Genomic DNA, 19,465 nt, shown 5'->3' with positions numbered 1-19,465 from the left:
AGGGGATGGATCTCTGCAGGAACAATGAAGATCTCCATTTTTTTTTCTCTTTCCCGCATTTGCAGTGGGGAGGTGCAATCTGTCAGCCTATCAGCAGCGCACACACGGAGCGAAGTGCTTTTTTTCACACAAGCAAGGGCATGTGTCATTGGCAGTGTATGTCACATGTCCTTGCCCTATAAGACCAAGCCATTTTCCCCGTCGCCACCATTTTCTCACTGCTGCAGCTGCGTGTTAGACGGCACCGCTGTTGCTGTGTGCGCTATACCTTGTTAATTTCAAGCCAATTTTCGCACAAATCTACAGATAGCTTGGGGAGTAGGGAATAGTTGTGATTGCAGTCCTTTTAAGGACTAGGTTACAGCATTTCCTATGACTTTTATCAGGCAGGTCTGTGCTCTTAAATAGATAGATTGTGGGAGTAAAGACTCATTGTAATTGGAGTCCTTTTCAGGACTAGGTTACATCAGTTCCTATCAGTTTTTGCCAGGCAGGTCTGTGCCAGTGCTGTGCAAGTTTTTTTCACAGCATTTGGCTGAATCTAGCAAAGCTAATCCTTTTTGGCCTATTGCAGAGTGTGTTAGTCAGTGGAGTAGCCTATCTGTGTTGCAAGATATACCACCTGTGTATAGAATACCAATTTTTTTACTGCACCTAGTGAAGTAAAATCTTTTGGGCATAGCATCATTCTATTAGTCCATCTATACTGACCTCCATCAGGTTGCAAATTGAATATAATTTTTTTCTGCATCTAGCTCTGAAAAAATATTGGGCTTCTAGCTGTGTGTGGGACTTGTTCTATTAATCCATCTATACAGACCTCCATCAGGTTGCAAACTGAATATATTTTTTTCTGCATCTAGCTCTGAAAAAATATTGGGCTTCTAGCTGTGTGTGGGACTTGTTCTAATAATCCATCTATACAGACCTCCATCAGGTTGCAAACTGAATATATTTTTTTCTGCATCTACTCTGAAAAAATATTGGGCTTCTAGCTGTGTGTGGGACTTGTTGTATTAGTCCATCTATACTGACCTCCATCAGGTTGCAAACTGAATATATTTTTTTCTGCATCTACCTCTGAAAAAATATTGGGCTTCTAGCTGTGTGTGGGACTTGTTCTATTAATCCATCTATACAGACCTCCATCAGGTTGCAAACTGAATATATTTTTTTCTGCATCTACCTCTGAAAAAATATTGGGCTTCTAGCTGTGTGTGGGACTTGTTCTATTAATCCATCTATACAGACCTCCATCAGGTTGCAAACTGAATATATTTTTTTCTGCATCTACCTCTGAAAAAATATTGGGCTTCTAGCTGTGTGTGGGACTTGTTCTATTAATCCATCTATACAGACCTCCATCAGGTTGCAAACTGAATATATTTTTTTCTGCATCTACCTCTGAAAAAATATTGGGCTTCTAGCTGTGTGTTGGACTTGTTCTATTAATCCATCTATACAGACCTCCATCAGGTTGCAAACTGAATATATTTTTTTCTGCATCTACCTCTGAAAAAATATTGGGCTTCTAGCTGTGTGTGGGACTTGTTCTATTAATCCATCTATACAGACCTCCATCAGGTTGCAAACTGAATATATTTTTTTCTGCATCTACCTCTGAAAAAATATTGGGCTTCTAGCTGTGTGTGGGACTTGTTGTATTAGTCCATCTATACTGACCTCCATCAGGTTGCAAACTGAATATATTTTTTTCTGCATCTACCTCTGAAAAAATATTGGGCTTCTAGCTGTGTGTGGGACTTGTTCTATTAATCCATCTATACAGACCTCCATCAGGTTGCAAACTGAATGTATTTTTTTCTGCATCTAGCTCTGCAAAAATATTGGGCTTCTAGCTGTGTGTGGGACTTGTTCTATTAATCCATCTATACATACCTCCATCAGATTGCAAACTGAATATATTTTTTTCTGCATCTACCTCTGAAAAAATATTGGGCTTCTAGCTGTGTGTGGGACTTGTTGTATTAGTCCATCTATACTGACCTCCATCAGGTTGCAAACTGAATAAATTTTTTTCTGCATCTACCTCTGAAAAAATATTGGGCTTCTAGCTGTGTGTGGGACTTGTTCTATTAATCAATCTATACAGACCTCCATCAGGTTGCAAACTGAATATATTTTTTCTGCAACTACCTCTGAAAAAATATTGGGCTTCTAGCTGTGTGTGGGACTTGTTCTATTAATCCATCTATACAGACCTCCATCAGGTTGCAAATTGAATATAATTTTTTTCTGCATCTAACCCAGCCAATAGTTTTGGCCTAATACCACAGTTTGGCCACTCAGCTCTGCTCGGTTCCCATCCATTGTTTTTTTGTGCAAACAACTCCAGAGTTGTGAATTAGTTAACCACCAAAATGAGTGGAAAAAGGCCTGCTGCTGGTGGAATGGGGAATAGGCGTGTTGGGAAGGGGAAAAAAGGTTGTGTCCGTGGGGTAGGTGTTAAAGCAACAGTAACATCTGCAGAAGAAAGACCATCTTCCAGCCAAACTAAAATGTCTACTTCTTTTAGCGGACAATGTGATAAGATCCCTTTCTTACGGCCACGCCAATCGCTACAAATTCCAGATGAGGCACAAAAACAGCAGGTGCTTCAACGGATATCAAGTGCTCCTTTAAGTGGGCTCTCCTTCACATCAACTTCAACATCACAAATACTCCAGTCCTCAAAGGTGTCACCCCAATCGCACTTGCTTCCTCACAGCTCCCAAATCTCCAGCTGCCCATCTAAGTATGAGGTAGAGCAGATGGTTGAGTCTGCAGAGCTGTTTACTCATACTATAGCCTGGGAATCAGAGGTCGACTCCAGCGCTTTTGTGAATCCAGACGAGGAAATGATCTGCACTGATGCCCAGAATCTTTATGAGTCGGATCCAGGACCAGACGCAGAAGGTTCTGACCATAATGTAGACCCTCATTCCCAAACTGTAACTCCTGTTGGTGGAGACAAAGAGGAAGACGATGATAAGACTCAAATACCTGATTGGAGCGACAACTTTAGTTTTTTGTCAGGGCAGGAACAGGTTGGCTCTGAGGACGACGGGTGTGATAACGCACAGGGTGATGAAGATGAGGTTGGAGATCCCACTTACTGTCAACCCACAGTCAGCCAAGAGATGAGGTCAGCAGAGGAGGTGGAGGAAGATGCTAGTGACGACGAGGTCAGGTTGCGCCTTCCTGGACAGAGACGTAGTACTGGAAGCACGTCAACAACTGCATCCTCAAACACAACTTTGCCTCTCACCACAAGTCGTGGTGGCTCTTCAGGTCGCATGGGTGCTAAGCCTTGCATAGCCTGGGCATTTTTCCAGATCGATAAAGATGACCCAACTCGTGTTATCTGTAACATTTTTCAGCAAAAGCTAAGTAGAGGCCAAAAAATACATAGTTTGAGTACTTCATGCATGAACCGGCACATGGACATGAAGCATAAGTTGCAGTGGGAAGCTCACTGTGCTACAATGCGGCCTAGCCGGCCGGGCCAACCACCGTCTGCCATATCTTGTGCATCCGCGGCCTCTTCATCCTCTGTGACTGGGGGGACAGCAGTCACACCTGTTTTGGGGCGCAGACCTGCCACCTCTTTACCCGCAACAGCCAACGTGATTGGCAGCTCATCATTTTCTTTGGAGGTGGTAACACCAGCTGGTGTTGAGCGCTGTCTGACATCGATAGCACCACCTTTGGATCAAGGCAACCTAACATGTCCGCCTGCATCTTCCTCACAGACCGGCAGTTTGCCGGGGACACCCTTATCAACCCCGTCTAAGCACAATAGCCAGCCCTCGGTCCCTCAGATGTGGACAAGTAAAAGACCATTTCCTCCTAGCCATGAGAAAGCTAAGAGGTTGAATTTCACCATCTGCAAGCTCTTGGCTACAGAAATGCTGCCTTTCCGCCTGGTGGACACAGAGGATTTTCGAGACCTTATGTCCGTCGCAGTGCCCCAGTACCAGATGCCCAGTCGGCACTACTTCTCAAAGAAAGGTGTGCCTGCGCTCCACCAGCATGTCACACACAACATCACCGCTTCTTTGAGAAACTCTGTGTGTGACAGGGTGCATTTCACCACAGACACTTGGGCGAGTAGGCATGGACAGGGGCGTTACATGTCGCCGACTGGGCACTGGGTAACTATGGTGACAGCAGGACAAGGAGCTGCTGTCCAAGTCTTGCCGTCCCCACGAGTTGTGCGTCAATCCTCTTTATGTCAAAGTTCCTCCACTGCTTCTGCCTCCTCAACCTCCTCTCGGTCTTCTACCTGCACCCAAAGCCTGTCTGGTCATGCCACAAGCTTTCTAACTGCGCAGAAGGGATCCTGCACACCTCCTTACTATGCTGGCAGTAGGGCTCAATGTCATCAGGCGGTTTTTACATTGAAATGTCTGGGAAATGTGAGTCACACAGCTGAGGAGTTGTGGTCAGCTCTGGAGAACCAATTTCATGAATGGTTGTCTCCACTGGACCTGAAACCAGGGAAGGCCGTGTGCGACAATGCTGTAAACCTGGGTGCGGCCCTTCGCCGGGGCAATGTCACACACGTGCCTTGTATGGCTCACGTGTTGAACCTGGTTGTCCAGCAATTTTTAGCCCACTATCCCAGACTAGATGGCCTTCTGCAGAGGACACGGTCACTGTGTGCTCACTTCCACCGTTCGCATCCCGCAGCTCAGCGACTTACATCTCTACAGAAGTCGTTGGGCCTGCCACTTCACCGGCTAAAATGCGATGTGCCTACCCGGTGGAATTCAACTCTGCACATGTTGCAGCGACTGTGGCAGCACCGACAAGCCCTGGTGCAATACGTTCTGACGTATAGCCTGGGCCAACGAGATTCAGAGGTGGGGCAAATCACGCTGGAGGAGTGGTCTCAGATCAGGGACCTATGCACCCTTCTGCACAGTTTTGAAATGGCGACGAAGATGTTTAGTGCTGACGATGCCATTATCAGCATGACTATTCCGGTGATTTACATGCTGGAGCACATGTTAAACAGAATTCGGAGTCAGGTGGTGGCACAAGAGGAGGTGGAGGAAGTAGAGGAGGAGGAGTTGTATGCGGAAGGGCTAACATCTGCAAGGTCCAGACGGTCGGCAGCACCAAGTCGGCAGGCATTTGAGGGTGGGGGAGATGGTTTTACCAGGGCGCATGGTAGCAGCCAAACTAGTGAGGAAGGTGCAGGAGCCCAGGAAGAAGTGGAGGACGAACTGATGTAAGACTCATCAGATAAGGGAGACCTTGATCACATTTCTGTTGTGCGAGGTTGGGGGGAGAGGACAGAGGAAGGAAGCATGATTGTTACCTCGCCACCAACACAACAGGGACTTGGTGCTCCTGGATGCACAACACACATGAGTGCCTTCTTGCTGCACTACCTGCAACATGACCCTCGAATTGTGAGAATTAGAAATAATCCTGACTACTGGGTTGCCACACTGTTAGATCCCCGGTACAAAAGTAAATTTGCACAAATTATTCCTGCCATAGAAAGGGATGCACGCATGCAGGAGTATCAGCAGAGACTGTTGCAGAATCTTACATGTGCTTTTCCACAAAATACCAGTGGTGCACGTAGTGAATCTCACAGTTCCAACTTGCCAACCGTGGGACCGTCAAGTGTTCAGCACTCAAACCGTAACAGAACCACAGTATCTGCTGGTAACATCAATTTTGCGGAATCATTTCACCACTTTTTTAGCCCATCCTTTGCAAGGCCACAGGAGACAAGAAGTCTGACACATAGTCAACCCCTAGAGACGATGGTACAGGAGTATCTCCAAGTAAACATTGAAGCCACGACTGTGTCACTGGACCCTTGCTCTTTTTGGGCTTCCAATCTGGATAAATGGCCGGAGCTAGCCACTTACGCCTTGGAGATCTTGTCATGCCCCGCAGCCAGCGTTCTGTCTGAACGTGTGTTCAGCGCTGCTGGTGGTGTGCTGACAGATAAGCGCACGCGGCTCTCCACTGATAATGTAGACAGACTCACGTTCATAAAGATGAACAAATCATGGATCCGAAACGACTTTTCTACCCCTGTGTGATCCTGGGGAGAGTAAAAGCTTGATGATTGGTTAAAATCACCCTACCAACCGTTTTAAGCTTTCAAATTATTAATCATGTTTATCTGTATCTTGGCTGGAAAATAATTTGGGCTTTGTAGCAGTGTGCAGCACTGATTCTATTAGGCCATCTATAATAAGCTCCACCAGATTTAAAATTACTAATCATGTTTATCTGTATCTTGACTGGAAAATAATTTGGGCTTTGTAGCAGTGTGCAGCACTGATCCTATTAGGCCATCTATACAAAAGCTTCACCAGATTTAAAATTAATAATAATTTTTAGCTGCATCTAGCCCGGAAAATAATTTTGGGGCTCCGAGATGCGCAAGACACATAAGTGCCTTCTTGCTGCACTACCTGCAGCATGACCCTCATATTGTCAGAATTCGAAGTAATCATGACTACTGGGTTGCCACACTCTTAGATCCCCCAAACTTTTCGATCAACCTTTTCATTTTAATAAAGACCAAAAAAATGGTCATTTTTGAAATTATAAGCATTAGCAGGTTGATAGAAACTGAAATCAAACAGTTTTCAACTCAAAACTTTATTCTAGGTGATGTTACATTTTCACATAGGACCCCTTGTTCGAAAGGAGCTTCTGAACTCTTTCGTCCATTGAATTTGTCAGGTTTTGGATGGTTTCTGCTTCAATTGTTTTGCATGAGGACAGAATACCCTCCCAGAGCTGTTGCTTAAATGTGAACTGCCTCCCGCCATCATAGACACTCCTTTTAATGATGCTCCAAAGGTTCTGAATGGGGTACAGGTCAGGGGAGCATGGGGGTCACACCATAAGTTTGTCCCCTTTTATGCCCATATCAGCCAGAGATGCAGATGTTTTATGTGCAGCATGAGATGGTGCATTATCATGCAGAAAAATGATCTTGCTGTGAAATACACGGTTCTTCTTCTTGAACCATGGCAGGAAGTGCTGTTTGGGAAAATCCACATACATTATGGAGTTCATCTTTAGCGCCTTCAGGGATCCTAAAGGGGCCGACAATCTCTCTCCCCATGATTCCAGCCCAAAACATTACTCCACCTCCTCCTTGTTGGCGCTGTAGCCGTGTTTGCGTGGGGTGTCCATCAACCAGCCATCCTCCACTCCATCCATCTGGACCATCGAGCGCTGCACGGCACTCATCCGTGAGCAAAACAGTTTTGAAATCAGTCTTCATGTAATGTTTGGCCCACTGGAGCCGTTTCTGCTTGTGTGAAGTGGATAGAGGAGGTCGACAGGATGGCGTATGCACAGCTGCAAACCTCTGAAGGACCCTGCATCTTGTTGTTCGGGGGACGTTGAAGGCACAAGCAGCTTCAAAAACTTGTCTGCTGCTATGACAAGGCTTTTTTGCCGCTGTTCTTTCAACCTGACGTAATTGCCTGTAGGAAAGAGTCCTCAATTTGCCCTTATCAGCACGCACACGTGTGTACTGTGAATCAGCTACATACTTCTTGATTGCCAAGACACTTCATCCTGATCATCGCACAATGTTGATTGTAGTCATGCCTTGCCCTAAACACTCCACAATTTGTTGCTTCTCAGCAGCCGACACATCCTTTTTCTTTCCCATTTTGGCAGAAAATGTAGGCTGCTTAATAATGTGAGACAGCCTTCTTAAGTAGTCTTGCCTTTCATTGGACACACCTGCCAAACTAATTAGCACAGGTGTCTGCAATTGCTTACAGTGATATAAAGAGCCCTGACACACATCACCATCAATGAGTTTAACTGACAAACAAACAAATTCTTCCCTTATCACTCCTAAACACTTTTTGCCTAATAATTTGGAACGCAGTGTACATGTGCTTTTCCACAAAACACCAGTGGTTCACGTAGTGAATCTTACAGTTCTAACTTGCCAGCCGTGGTCTGTATGGAGTTGTTCAATAAAGGGCCCAAAATTAAGATAACATAGATGGGAGAGATCTCTATGAATAGGAATTCCTAAGTATTTGATACCCTGTGAGGGCCAGGCAAAGGGAAAGTTGGACTGGATGGAATCCTATATGGATTTGGGGAGGGAGACTTCGAGGGCCTCAGACTTCGCTGCATTGATTTTAAAATTTGACCATGTAACAAAGTGATCTATTTCAGCCATAACAGCATGGATGGATATATGTGATTGAGTGATATATACTAGGACATCATCAGCAAATAGAAAGCACTTGTACTCGGTGCCTCCCACCTCAATCCACCTAATATTGGGGTTATGGCGAATTGATGAGAGCAGGTGCTCCGTCACTAGGATGTATAAGAGAGGGGACAGAGGACATCCCTGCCTTGTCCCATTGGTGATTGTGAAAGGTGATGAAAATGTTCTGTCGCACCCCCTGATCCTTGGGACACCCGGAGCCGGACCCTTTTTAGTGGATGCTGGTGGTTGTAGTCTTCGTGGCGGCGACCCGGTTCCGTGGCTCAGGGTGGTCAAACCAGTGGCGGAACTATTTATGTGGTTTTGATGTTTAAATGTCCGACTACGCCACCCGTGGATTGCGGTCAGAGTGAACCGCCGCTGCAGGGCAGACCGCTGAGGCTGGTGTTGTGTCTGCAGCAGAGCATAGCATAACTCCCCACGGGAGGAGTATAGCCTCAGGGCAGTGTATGCGGAGGATGGGGGTGATGGTGCAGGGCAGCAGCAGTAACGACACGGAGTCAGTGATGCAGTCCAGGGCCTTTACTCACAGTTCTTATTATCCAGACCACGTCTGCAGGTAACGGCTGCCCACGTCGTACTGTGCTCACCAGGTGAGGGGCTCAGACAACTCCCAGATAACTTTGGAGCGCTTCACAGGACCCCCTTTGTGTGTCCTTTGTCTGGCCTTTCTTACCAACCCTTCTGTCCGGCTGCCTCGGGCCTCCTCTTGGTAAACTTGGTGCCAGTTTCCCTGACCCTATGTGGTGCCTTCCTAGCGGGTGTAGCGAGGGGCTGCGCCACATAAAATGTCACAGCCTCCGGTTTCTAGCTGAGGGTCATTTCCTGCCTCCACTAGTTTCGGGGACCGGTCTCCCCCTTTGGCCTGACCCCTCCACGCAGGTGGATTCGGGCGTGCGGTGGCGACTCGCCCGTCCGCACCCCTGGGATCCCTTCATTCCTCGTTCCTGGAGCCTTCTCCCCTCCTCTTCCTTCCTTCTCCCTCTTCCAGTCCTGGGCCTCTGTTACTAGGCCCACCTCCAGAGCAGAGCTCATGCAGAGCCCCTGCTCCCTGCCACTTCTGCTCAGACTTCTCTGCACTGAACTAAGATGGTGCCCACCTTTTATACTCCCATCTCAATGCACCCAGGAACTGCTTCCTCCCTGCTCCTGCACTACAGGGTTCTCCTTCCTCAGTGTTCCCTCCCCCCACTCCAGCCAGGGACAGGGACTGTCGTGCCCATCTCAGAGGCATATTGGTCGCCCTGCCCCACGGCAATGTGGTGTAATGCATGCAGGTGTCGGGTTCTGATCCACACTCCATCCTTACCTGAGAGTGAGATATCACACCTCTGGGTGAGGTGCAATACCTCTGTAGCAACCGAGCCCTCAGGGTGCTACAGTTCCATTTATCTTCAGCCTAGGTGACGTATTGTGATACAGGGCCGTGATTTTGGCTATAAAAGGGTCCGCTAGACCCCTACCCCAAGCTTTTTAAGAGAATCATATATGGCGTGCCAGGAGACTCTATGGAATGCTTTCTCAGCATCCAACGAGAGTATCTAATTACAAATTTTTAACTGCATCTAGCCCAGGAAATACTTTGTGCCTAGTAGCAGTGTCTGCTAGTCAGCGGATTATCCCGGCTGTTAAGCAAGCTACACCACCTGTAGTTTAGACACTTAATTTTTTCAAAGGAAATGCTTCGGGACCATGGGATACTCAGTGAAGAGCATCAGGAGGCACCCCAAGGCATAGGGGCTGGGACTGGCAGTAGGATGCCTTGCGGTGGACAGCCGAGCTTGATCCTTATAAAAGCTTTTTAACTGCAGCAGCTTTAGTGGACGCTACTGGAGCTGGAATTGCGCGGCTGCTGGCATGAGACTTGCCCTCCAATAGATCCTTGTAAATGGATTTAAAGTGTATTCATTCAAATTAGAGAGACAATTTAAATTAAAAAGCTTAGAGCTGCCTCCACCACAGGGGGGCTCGCTCGACCCACCAGCGGACAGGCACCAGTATTGGGAGAGGGGGGCTGGCCATCAGGGTTCACCGCGGCTCTGGCACAAACCCGGCGACACAGAGGTGGCACGGGCAGGAGCGGACTGGCCGTGTCGGCTTCTCACTTTTTGGATTTTAGAAGGGCATGACATGCCTATATCTGTGTCTCCCCCTCCTTTTACTCCTCCACCTCTTTTATTTTCGCATGACTATATGTACTTGTCACTTTTCCATGTGTTAGTTATGTCTTCTGAGCAGTTTGTCAGCTTTTGGACACCTTTGAAGGTGTTTTCTATGTGTTTCTATGTGTTTTTGTTTGCCTGCCATTGGTTTTAACGGTGTTCGAAGGTGTTCGACGAACAGTTCGACGAACAGTTCGGCGAACACACGGGTGTTCGACGAACCGAACCGAACTCGAACACTACGGGGGTGGCTCAACACTAATGCTGACTTGTTCAGCCAACAACCAAGTCGCTCCTAAAGAAACCTCATTCCAGGCAACAGCCAATGGGTCTTCTTTTTGTGTGCTTGTCAGCGATATGGATGAAACAGCATCCCCAAAAGCCAACATTCCTGAGCTAGAGGTGTTCGGGGGAAACTTTGGAACCACTCAGCTCAGAGACTTAAGTCTGAAAAGGGCGTTTGATAATGTCACTGTTTTGAATGGTGTTGCTCAAGAGCTGAGGGCTGACATCTGATTTCCGTACTTTGCAATAAATGGGGAGTTACTATATCAGGTCACCAAGCTCAAAGGAGTGGTAATAGAGCAGTTACTAGTGACAGGGCAGTACAGACACAAGGTGTTAGATATGGTCCATGCACATGTCTTAGGTGGTCACCTGGGGGTAGAAAAAACCCAGGAAAGGATCCTCCAGAGGTTCTACTGGCCTGGGTGTCACCGAGAGATTGTGAATTATTGTAGGTCCTGTTCCACCTGTCAGTCAACCACCCCAGTGGCTCACTTACGTAGCCCCTTAGTACCACTGCCTATCATTGAGGTTCTGTTCGATTGCATCGCCATGGATCTAGTGGGACCCTTAGTCAAGTCCCAAAGAGGACATCCATATATCCTGGTGGTATTGGACTATGCTGCACGGTATCCGGAGGCCGTACGACAACGAAACTCCTCCTGCAAGTGTATAACCCACGAGTGTATAGCCCAGGGTTGCCTAAAGAGATCCTAAAGGACCAAAGGACTCCATTTATGTCAAAAGTGATTTGAGAGTTGTGCAAGACCCTGAAGATCACACAACTCAGGACCTCAGTCTAACACCCACAGACAGATGGCTTGGAGGAGAGGTTTATTAAAACCTTGAAGGCTATGTTGAAGAAAGTCGTAGACAAAGACAGCCGGGACTGGGACTGTCTACTGTCATACCTTCTTTTCTCCATCAGAGAAGTCCCACAGGCCTCTACTAGAATCTCCTTTTTTGAGCTGTTGTATGGCAGACACCCCCGCGGACTCCTGGACATAGCAAAGGAGACATGGGAGGCGGAGTCTACTCTCTAGAGGAGTGTAATTGAACATGTGGCCCAGATGCAAGAGAGGATTGCAGAGGTGATGCCCATTGTGAAAGGACACCTCCTCAAAGCACAAGAGGCACAGTCAACGCTGTACAATAGGTCAGTGAGGGTGAGACACTTCAACCCTGGGTGCTGATACCTACGGTGGAGAGCAAATTCCTGGCTAAGTGGCAGGGCCCCTATGAAGTAGTGGAAAAGGCTGGCGATGTCAACTAAAAAGTCCACCAACAAGGGAGAAGGTAGCCCTACAAGGTGTACCACATCAACCTTATCAAACCATGGCGAGATAGGGCACCCGTTGGAGCTCCGTGTTTGGTGGCAAAGTAAGAAACCAATGTGGGAGAGGTCATGGTGGCAGAGTCTCTGTCACGTGCCCAAAAGCAGCAGTGCCAAGAGTTGCTGCAGCGGAACAGGTGCCTGTCCTCGGATCTACCGGGATGTACGCAGATCATAGAGCATGAGGTGCTTACGGAGCCTTATGTCCGAGTAAACATGAGCACTCCATAATGTATTTAAGCCATAAGCTGACATCTTGTGAGAAAGAATTACTCCATAGTGGAGAAGTAATATTTGGCCAGCAAGTGAGCGTTGGACACTCTAAGATACTATTTCTTAGGCAGGAATTTCAGACCATGCCCCACTAAGGAGGATGAGCGAGAAGAAGGGGAACAATGCCTGAGTGACCAGGTGGTTCCTAGCCATTCAGAATTTTAGCTTCCATGTGGAACACCGGCCTGGGAAACTGCATGGCAAAGCTCAGGCAATATCGAAGGTTCATTGTATGATAGCAGAAAATGCCAAGCCCCCCCAGCTTTGGGTAGAGGGGGGTATGTAAGATTGCTACCAGACAGGTCCTTGAGGGGAGATATGTATCACTGAGGTGGGTAGCTTTGGTGATGTAAGCCCGGGAAAGCATGCTACAACATGTATAGTGCCGAGATGGTTAATATGACGTATCAGGGCCAGTTTTTACAAGCAGTCATAAAGGATGGGAGGGAATGGCTGCTCACATATCCCCACCCCAGGGCATAGTTTTTGTACATAAAATGGAGACCAAGTGTCTCATTGAGTGTCTGTGGCCAGAGGTGTGATGACCTACAGCGTGTTTGTGCTAAAGGACACTGATCATGAGCGGGCAAACCCACACTACTGTATGGACTGTTTATTTTCTGTTTTGTTACTCTGTACTAGACAAGGCTGTGTTTTGTTTTGCTTATGCGGAGTGGTTTATGAAGTTACAATAAACCTGCCTTGGACATTTTTAAAGAAAACTCTTCCTGTGCCTACCTCAACTGCAGCGGAGTGAGAAAAACCCTACAGTTCTTACAAAAATTGTACACCTTAGGATTAACTTTATACTGTGTACTGAAAACAACAAATACATTTTGCTCATGGCATGTATGTGATGGCTAAATGGAATTCACAACTTTTGGAAACCATTCAAGGATTATTATCACATCAGTCTCATGCCTCCCTAATCTGAAATTTCGATTTGTGAAACTTTAATACATTAAAATTAATGACCTATCTTTGATTAGTAGATATGTTACAATTATTTAAAAGGGGTTATACAGACTAATATACTGATAACCTACAGTATTTCTTAGGCTAGATAATTAATATCAAGTCCATGGGAGTCCAACAACCTGCACCCCCAACACAGAACCAATACTAGAAGCCTTGGCAACTAAAAGTCCCCAGTGTGCTGACTTGGGCCACCACAGGTCCACACACTATGTATTGGTTATCCTTGGATACTAATGATTAAATTACAGTGTGAATATTTGAGGTTGTGGGTAGTATTAATCACCTAGGCAGGTTAACGATGCTATACGTTTTATTTCTTGCATCCAGTCTTACAGCATCTTTGGGTAGATGGCCACATTAAGATGCCCCCAGTCCACAAGATCCCAACCCAGAACTGGTATTCCCATTGCCCCCGTGTAAGGTGATAACCACTGTCTCCCAACTTTTGGTTGCCCTCAGCTTTTGCATCTACCGCCGATACAGTCTGAAGTCACATCCTATGCTCCTCCAGATGACGTATACCTTGACAATAGTGCATGTATCCAGCTCTAGATGGTAACAACAATTCCGTTCCCTTGTCAGTGTCCAAGGTAATCCAACTGCCCCCTCATGATCAAACCCGGCCCCAGGAAACACCCCCCCAAAGCTAACTGTATATTGGTGGATGTATATTCCTGAGGCCGAACCCCTCACATGGAACTGCACGAGACCCCCTGTGGAGACGGCTCCACTGGGTCTACTATCCCCATCCATATAATGAGACTAGTGACTAGGAGAAAAATAGCTTAATTGAATTCCCTGAAACACTACCAAGAGTAATGGAATGATTGCTTTACCTAATTATCAATCTCGCATCTGGCCTTATGAATACATAAGATCCAACCTGCACGTCTCTGCCTCATGGCTCAGAGGTCTGGATGAGTATGTTATGTGTACAAGTGAACTGTGCCTCCCACGGTGCCCCTCTTGATTCATTAACATTTCATTGTGCATCTTAAACTGACGAGTAAGCAAAACTCTAATAAAATAAGATCGGTGTTGCATATTGAAAAAAGTCTGCATCCCTTGGAACCGTGGACTCCACTCTACATCCATTGGTCCAATAGTCTTTAGTCTATGGCCAGCTCCTCACAGACAGTAATTTCAATAAATCTATATAACCCAGCAATTACCACTGCAAAGCATAAGGTGGGTATGCGAGTGCTGGTGTTCAGGCTGTATAAGCCATGAAAGTCCAGATTGACATGGCCCCAGGTATTAAGCGGAGTGGTAAATGTCCTGGGTCAGATGCTCATTTTCATAAGGATGTCATCAATATCTTAGTTCTGCAAAACCTATTCATTTTTTACAAATGATGCTGTGCTCAAATGCTTTGCAGATGAAAATTTCAGAATAACTGGTAAAATTGGTTGATATTCATCTTTTTCAGTAGATGTTCTTTCAAATTTTGCCAATTATGGAGGCAGACATGGCCTTTTTAAGTTGCCATGCCCTAATAGAAACTAAAGAAAGGCACTGACTTAGCAAAACAGCATTTTTGTGATGTCCAAAAATTAATACATATATGTACTGTATATACAGTGGTTGCCAAAAGTATTGGCACCCCTGCAATTCTGTCAGATAATACTCAGTTTCTTCCTGAAAATGATTGCAATCACACATTCATTGGTATTATTATCATCATTTAATTTGATTGCAAGGAAAAAACACAAAAGAGAATGAAGCAAAAATCAAATCATTGATCATTTCACACAAAACTCCAAAAATGGGCCAGACAAAAGTATTGGCACCCTCAGCCTAATACTTGGTTGCACAACCTTTAGCCAAAATAACTGCAAACAACCGCTTCCGGTAACCATCAATGAGTTTCTTACAATGCTCTGCTGGAATTGTAGACCTTTCTTCTTTGGCAAACTGCTCCAGGTCCCTGATATTTGAAGGGTGCCTTCTCCAAACTGCCATTTTGAGATCTCTCCACAGGTCTTCTATGGGATTTAGGTCTGGACTCATTGCTGGCCACCTTAGAAGTCTCCAGTTCTTTCTCTCAAACCATTTTATAGTTCTTTTGGAAGTGTGTTTTGGGTCATTGTCCTGCTGGAAGACCAATGACCTCTGAGGGAGACCCAGCTTTCTCACACTGGGCCCTACATTATGCTGAAAAATTTGTTGGTAGTCTTCAGACTTCATAATGCCATGCACACGGTCAAGCAGTCCAGTGGCAGAGGTAGCAAAGCAACCCCAAAACATCAGGGAACCTCCGCCATGTTTGACTGTAGGGACCGTGTTCTTTTCTTTGAATGCCTCTTTTTTTTCCCTGTACACTCTATGTTGATGCTTTTTCCCAAAAAGCTCTACTTTTGTCTCATCTGACCAGAGATCATTATTCCAAAACGTTTTAGGCTTTCTCAGGTAAGTTTTGGCAAACTCCTGCCTGGCTTTTTTATGTCTCGGGGTAAGAAGTGGGATCTTCCTGGGTGTCCTACCATACAGTCCCTTTTCATTCAGACGCCGACTGATAGTACGGGTTGACACTGTTGTACCCTCGGACTGCAGGGCAGCTTGAACTTGTTTGGATGTTAGTCGAGGTTCTTTTATCCACCATCCGCACAATCTTGCGTTGAAATCTCTCGTCAATTTTTCTTTTCCGTCCACATCTAGGGAGGTTGGCCACAGTGCCATGGTCTTTAAACGTCTTGATGACACTGCGCACGGAAAACACAGGAACATTCAGGTCTTTGGAGATGGACCTGTAGCCTTGAGATTGCTCATGCTTCCTCACAATTTGGTTTCTCAAGTCCTCAGACAGTTCTTTGGTCTTCTTTCTTTTCTCCATGCTCAATGTGGTACACACAAGGACACAGGACAGAGGTTGAGTCAACTTTAATCCATGTTAACTGGCTGCAGGTATTATTTAGTTATTGCCAACACCTGTTAGGTGCCACAGGTAAGTTACAGGTGCTGTTAATTACACGAATTAGAGAAGCATCACATGATTTTTCAAACAGTTCCAATACTTTTGTCCACCCCCTTTTGCAGGTTTGGTGTGGAATTATATCCAATTTGGCTTTAGGACAATTCTTTTTGTGTTTTTTTCATTGAAGACAAATTAAATGAAGATAATAATGCCAAAGAATTTGTGATTGCAATCATTTTCAGGAAGAAACTGAGAATTATCTGACAGAATTGCATCGGTGCCAATACTTTTGGCAACCACTGTATTTATATATATATATATATATATATTTTTTATATATATATATATATATATATATATATATATATATATATACAGTACAGACCAAAAGTTTGGACACACCTTCACATTTAAAGATTTTTCTGTATTTTCATGACTATGAAAATTGTACATTCACACTGAAGGCATCAAAACTATGAATTAACACATGTGGAATTATATACTTAAAGAAAAAGTGTGAAACTACTGAAAATATGTCTTATATTCTAGGTTCTTCAAAGTAGCCACCTTTTGCTTTGATGACTGCTTTGCACACTCTTGGCATTCTCTTGATGAGCTTCAAGACGTAGTCACCGGAAATGGTTTTCACTTCACAGGTGTGCCCTGTCAGGTTTAATAAGTGGGATTTCTTGCCTTATAAATGGGGCTGGGACCATCAGTTGTGTTGTGCAGAAGTCAGGTGGATGCACAGCTGTTAGTCCTACTGAATAGACTGTTAGAATTTGTATTATGGCAAGAAAAAAGCAGCTAAGTAAAGAAAAATGAGTGGCCATCATTAGTTTAAGAAATGAAGGTCAGTCAGTGAGAAAAATTGGGCAAACTTTGAAAGTGTCCCCAAGTGCAGTTGCAAAAACCATCAAGCGCTACAAAGAAACTGGCTCACATGAGGACCGCCCCAGGAAAGGAAGACCAAGAGTCACCTCTGCTTCTGAGGACATGTTTATCCGAGACACCAGACTCAGAAGTGGCAGGTTAACAGCAACTCAGAATAGAGACCAGGTCAATGCCACGCAGAGTTCTAGCAGCAGACACATCTCTTCAACAACTGTTAAGAGGAGACTTTGTGCCGCAGGCCTTCATGGTAAAATAGCTGCTAGGAAACCACTGCTAAGGACAGGCAACAAGCAGAAGAGACTTGTTTGGGCTAAAGAACACAAGGAATGGACATTAGACCAGTGTAAATCAGTGCTTTGGTCTGATGAGTCCATATTTGAGATCTTTGGTTCCAACCATCGTGTCTTTGTGCGACACAGAAAAGGTGAATGGATGAACTCTACATGCCTGGTTCCCACTGTGAAGCATGGAGGAGGAGGTGTGATGGTGTGGGGGTGCTTTGCTGGTCACACTGTTGGGGATTTATTGAAAATTTAAGGTATACTGAACCAGCATAGCTACCACAGCATCTTGCAGTGGCATGCTATTCCATCCGGTTTGCATTTCGTTGGACCATCATTTATTTTTCAACAGGACAATGACCTCAAACACACCTCAAGGCTGTGTAAGGGCAATTTGACCAAGAAGGAGAGTGATGGGGTGCTACGCCAGAAGACCTGGCTTCCACAGTCACCAGACCTGAACAGAATAGAGATGGTTTGTGGTGAGCAGGACCACAGAGTGAAGGCAAAAGGGTCAACAAGTACTAAGCATCTCTGGGAACTCCTTCAAGATTGTTGGAAGACCATTTCCAGTGACTACCTCTTGAAGCTCATCAAGAGAATGCCAAGAGTGTGCAAAGCAGTCATCAAAGCAAAAGGTGGCTACTTTGAAGAACCTAGAATATAAGACATATTTTCAGTTGTGTCACACTTTTTTGTTAAGTATATAATTCCACATGTGTTAATTCATAGTTTTGATGCCTTCAGTGTGAATGTACAATTTTTATAGTCATGAAAATACAGAAAAATCTTTAAATGAGAAGGTGTGTCCAAACTTTTGGTCTGTACTGTATATATATATACACTGCTCCAAAAAATAAAGGGAACACTTAAACAACAGAATATAACTTCAAGTGAATCAAACTTCTGTGAAATCAAACTGTCCACTTAGGAAGCAACACTGTTTGACAATCAATTTCACATGTTGTTGTGCAAATGGAATAGACAATAGATGGAAATTCTTGGCAATTATGAAGACACACTCAATAAAGGTGTGGTTCTGCAGGTGAGGACCACATCTCAGTACCAATGCTTTCTGGCTAATGTTTTGGTCACTTTTGAATGTTGGTTGTGCTTTCACACTCGTGGTAGCTTGAGACGTGCCAAAAATGTTCGCTGTGTCTGTCAGCATAGTGTCCAGAGGCTGGAGGCGCTACCAGGAGACAGGCCAGTACACCAGGAGACGTGGATGGGGCCAAAGGGGGGCAAAAACCCAGCAGCAGGACTGCTACCACGGCCTTTGTGCAAGGAGGAACAGGAGGAGCACTGCCAGAGCCCTGCAAAATGACCTACAGCAGGCCAAAAATGTGCGTGTGTTTGCACAAATAGTTAAAAACCGACTCCATGAGGGTGGTATTAGGGCCGGACGTCCACAGATGGGGGTTGTGCTCAGAGCCCAACACCGTGCAGGATGCTTGGCATTTGCCACAGAACACCAGGGTTGGCAAACTTGCCCCTGGCGCCCTGTGCTCTTCACAGTTGAAAGCAGGGTCACACTGAGCAGATGTGACAGACATGACAGAGTCTGGAGACGCCGTAGAGAGCGATCTGCTGCCTGCAGCTTCTTTCAGCATGACCAGTTTGGCAGTGGGTCAGTAATGGTGTGGGGTGGCATTTCATTAGAGGGCCGTACAGCCTTACATGTGCTCGCCAAAGGTAGCCTGACTGCCATTAGGTACCGAGATGAGATCCTCAGACCACTTGTGAGACTATATGCTGGTGCGGTTGACCCTGGGTTGCTCCTAATGCAGGACAATGCCAGGCCTCATGTGGCTGGAGTGTGTCAGCAGTTCCTGCAAGATGAAGGCATTGAAGCTATGGTCTGGCCCGCCCGTTCCCCAGACCTGAATCTGATTGAGCACATCTGAGACATCATGTCTCGCTCTATCCACCAATGTCACGTTGCACCACAGACTGTCCAGGAGTTGGGGGATGCTTTAGTCCAGGTCTGAGAGGATATCCCACAGGAGACCATCTGCAACCTCATCAGGAGCATGCCCAGGCATTGTAGGGAGGTCAAACAGGCACGTGGAGGCCACAAAAACACTGAGCCTCATA

The sequence above is a fragment of the Phyllobates terribilis genome, unplaced genomic scaffold (assembly GCF_046119375.1).
Source record: "Phyllobates terribilis strain yellow unplaced genomic scaffold, ASM4611937v1 Scaffold_7__3_contigs__length_470593459, whole genome shotgun sequence".
In the NCBI taxonomy this organism is placed as follows: Eukaryota; Metazoa; Chordata; class Amphibia; order Anura; family Dendrobatidae; genus Phyllobates; species Phyllobates terribilis.
This window is presented reverse-complemented; position numbering follows the sequence as displayed.